A 4,641-nucleotide genomic window follows, 5' to 3' on the forward strand; every position below is an offset into this window, starting at 1 on the left:
GGTGTTTCAATACGCAGATGACACGCTTTTAGTATCTCGTCACACTAATTACCATCAAGCCGTGGCTGAATTAGAAACTGACACTACAAATGTTATCAGTTGGTACCGTAAAAACTTCATTTCTATTAACCAGAATAAAACTAAATTAGTATGTTTTCACGATCCGCTGAAATCTATTCCTGTCATCACTCCACTGTTTCTTCATTCTCCTCTGTGTAACAATTGCTCTTGCTCTCCTATCCCATACCTCTCTAGTGTCAATTATCTCGGTGTTCATTTCGATTCTAACATGTCCTGGAACACTCACTTGGCTAACGTTTGTGAAAGGCTGCGCAAAATAGCCTGCCTACTGCATTCTATTAAAGCACTATGCCCAATTTACGTAAGGAAAACAATAGCACATGCATTAGCGTACAGTGTGCTGAGATATGGAATCTGTTCTTTTTATTTCTGTTCAGTGTTTTGGCGCAATAAAGTTGATTCTTTACTAACATCCATAATTCGGGCGGTGATGTATGGTGTGCACATTACTAACAATTCCAGTCTTTTTTCATGCTCGCACATGCCCTCGTTCAGGCTGTTATTCAAAGAAACGGTAATCCTTTTGTATATATGGAACAATGAGTTCTGCCTCCCGTATGTCCCCGCCAGAGCATTACGTACACGCGACCGCTTTACCTTACCAAGAGTAAGGACAAGATATGGCAAACGTGTCCGTGCCTTCTATGTACCTGATGTGTTAAATGACCTGCCAGATAAAGTTTTATCTTCCAGCACACGGAAAGAAGTTAAATCTTATATTTTTGATTTGTATGTGTAGTTTGGTTTCTTTTCTTCCTTTCTTTCTTTCTTTCTTTAGTTTTATTTTTGAGTTTTGTACATAACTGATTTACTGTGCCGCTCCCTGGCTTGCTCCATTCTGCCGAGCGCTGCCCCACAAGCCCATTGTTGGCTTGGGCAGGCTCGTATTTGTATGTCATTTTCGAAATAAACAAATCATTTATATATATATATATATATATATATATATATATATATATATTCGCACTTCGAGCTCAGAAAGGTGCAGTATAACTTCTAGAAAAGGTATATCACATTTTATTACCTGCCACTCTCGAGGTGGTATCATCTTAGCTGGAGGAATTAATCGATGTTCGGGGAGTGGGACATCTTTTTCAACGCTAAGCTGCTTCACACACAGTGAAAAAGACTCTCTTAGAGAGGGACGATTACGAAAGAGTGTAGCCCATGTCATATACTTAACGGTATTAGAACATGGATGCTGTTGACTAGAGTGAACTTTCAGAAAGTATGTTAGGCTGATGTACGTTCTCTGCAGATGGAGTGACGACTCATTTTATTCGACGTATAAACTTTCATAGGGATTGTTCTGAAAGCACCAGTGGCCAGGCGGATACCTAGCTGGTGAACAGGATCTAGCGTCTTTTGCGCGCACGGGGATGCAGAATGATAGATCACGGCACCATAGTCTAATCGTGATCGAATGAGGCTCTTGTGAACATGCATTAAACACTTCCTGTCGCTGCCCCATCTTGTATGGGATGAAATTAGTAAGAATATTGTTTTGAAGCATTTCACCTTGAGATATTAATGTGTGCAATAAAAGTTAGTGTGCAGCCAGGCATATAACACCTAAAGACTTGTGCTCTTTGTTCACAGGCATTTATTCCCCCTACATTTCGATACTTGGAGCTGTAATGAGCCCTTTCTTCCTTGAGAAGACGACAGAGGAACATCGTTTTCGTCTGCCCATTTGGACACGCCATGTTGTATTTGTCTCTCACACACTTCAAGGTTGCAGGATATAAAACGCATTTGTATAGTGTCTACGTAGATGCAATAAAATGTAGCTGACATTAATGAAACACGATGGGTGTTCATCTTCCTGGTAAAGAGCGTGCGAGCGTGCAGCTAAGCATGCCTCAGCGGAGTACACTAGTTTCTTGTTTGAATGGTTGTGAGAATACGTTGCCGATTTTCATGCGGAAGGTACGATTGGACAAATAACTTTCTGTTATGTTGAGCATATTTTCCTGGATGCCAATTCCCGACAAGTCTCGCAAGATCCTGTTACGCCACGTTGTGTCATACGCCTTCTTCACATCGAGGAATATCGATAAGAAAAAGTACGTACAAATGCATCACGGATATTTCCTTCAATGCGCACAAGATGACCAGTTGTGGACCGCCCTTCTCTGAAGCCACACTGATAGAGCTCAAGCATATTTTACAGTACAAGGAAATGTGTGAGTCGACTATTAATGATTTTTTTTCAAAAAGCTTACACAGGCAGCTTGTAGCAGCTATGGGGCGATAACTTGCCGCCAAGAAAGGGTATTTACCTCGTATCAAAACGGGATAACAATAGCTTTCTCAAGGGAGGTATCCGGCAGCCCATATACAGTTAAAAAGTCCCAGAAATGTCATCTGTGCGTTGGTGTGCAGGTTTTTAATCATGCCATACATGATTCTGTCAGCTCCCGCAGCCCAGCTTTTACATGGGGTCAAGGCAGCTCTCAGCTCGGCAATATTACAAGGACAGTTGTACGATTCATTCAGTCGGTATTTAAAATCCAGTGACTTAAGTTCAGCTACTTGTTTATATTTAAGCAAAGATTTTGTGTAGTGTGTGGAACTTGATATAAGCTAAGTGTTCGCCCAGCGTGTTGGCCTCGTCTTCCAAGGTATTCCCTGGTCGACAACTAAGAGCAATGGGTGGATTTGCTGCCCCTTTAGCTTTCTTAGGTCAGTCAATAGTTTATGCTCTTGAGTATAGGATGTTATGCCCAAGAGAAACCTCTCCCAGCTAGCCTTCCTTGCTTGACTGGGCGTCCGCCTTCCTTGTGATTTTACCAGCTTAAATTCTATGAGGTTTTCTGCAGTCGGGCAGCGACGCAGTAAGCCCCACGCTTTATTTTCTTTGTTTCGTGCCACTCTGCACTGCTCATTCCTCCAGGGGACACGTCTTTTCCAAGAGAGGCCTTTTGTTTGGAAAATGAACTCTTCTGCTGCGCCAATGATAAAAGCAATGAAATAAGATACTGCATGAACTATCCTAAAATTGTTTATAAAATCTGGTGATATGTAGGTCGATTCCCTAAAAAGATTTCCAATTAGCTTCGGCTGGGTTCCAGCGAGGGACATGCGGAGGGGAATCATGTTGCGTTACTAGGTTGAGTGTTACGGGGAAGTAGTCACTTCCAAATGGATTTTTGATCGCATGCCATTCTAAATCAGGGAATAGAGATGGAGAGATAATAGACAGGTCTATTGAGGACTATTTATTATGATAAAGATTGTAATATGTTGGTTCCTTCTTATTAAGCAGGCAGACACTGGAGGTCATAAGAAAATGTTCAAGAATTGACCTCTCGCGTCACATCCTGAGTTCCCCAGATCGAATTGTGGGCGTTGAATTCACCTAAAGGGAGGTGGGGGCCCGCCCGGAAGCTTATCAGTGAGATTATATAAATCACTTTTTCCGGGATGATAGTTAGGGGTATGTACATTGAACACACAGTGACCAGGTTATTAAAAAAGGATTGCGCGAACCTAGACTACCTCAAAGGGCGTCTCAAGGGTGACGTGCTGACAAGCTGCAGACTTGTAAACTATTTATATACCGCCGGAGGTGCTACCCTCGATACAGTCTTTTCGGAAGTTGGAGTAATTGCGAAGAAAGTTAGTGTTTGTAGGTTTCAAATGTGTCTCTTGAACACACAGCAGCTTTGGATTATGTTTGCGAAGGAGTGCACAAATATCGTCGAGGTTATGAAGAAGTCCTCTAACATTCCATCGTAGTATTTGCATCACACGTGGTTCATATTGCTTCAATAAAAAATTGTTTACGCCTACACCTTGTGCAGAAGCAATTTCGTTCAAGTCTGGGCGGGTAGCCCGTCCGTCTAACGACGCCGCAGTTTCTCTTTATTCTGCATTAAACGATTCTTTTGTGCTCTGCCTCATCAGAGCTGTAGGAGAGCTTGCGAGCAAACAGCGAATGCGGGAACATACGGAGCTTGCAAGAAGAAGAAAGAAAAAGTACTTTCGTTTTGCTGCCTGCGGCACGCTCCACCTCCGCAATTCTTGGCAGCATGCTGCAGAGTTCTTTATAGCACCTGGCAGAGGAAGCGACCGTCATAAAGAAGCAACCTGTACCTTTGTAACCATGATGACCTATATAGAGAAGAGCTTGCACTCGCCCAAAGTGGTAAGCTCTCCGTATTGGCGGCTATACGAAACCGCAATTTAGCACGAAACGAAGAAACTGCGTACGCGTCAACTTTTGAAACCCCGTCATGGCTCGGTTTCGCAAGTGAGCCTACTACAGATGGCACACCTGCAGCGCTGAGAATCGCCGGATCGATCACAGCTATACAGATACAGTTCTTGACGGCCCCCTTCCTGGAGAACCAAATGACTCACCCGTCACCATTGCTTGATACTTCTCATAAAATGTGCGATTTACGGAGGCCTCTTAAACACATTTTATCTGCACCAAGTGTAGTTATTCCGCTTGCCGGAGCATGTTCGCGACAACGTGCAACGTCGTCGCCAATAACAGCCACCTCGTGATCGGAAAAACCGACGGCTATCACGCCCTTTGCCCTTATAAGCACC

The sequence above is a fragment of the Dermacentor albipictus genome, chromosome 2 (assembly GCF_038994185.2).
Source record: "Dermacentor albipictus isolate Rhodes 1998 colony chromosome 2, USDA_Dalb.pri_finalv2, whole genome shotgun sequence".
NCBI lineage: Eukaryota > Metazoa > Arthropoda > Arachnida > Ixodida > Ixodidae > Dermacentor > Dermacentor albipictus.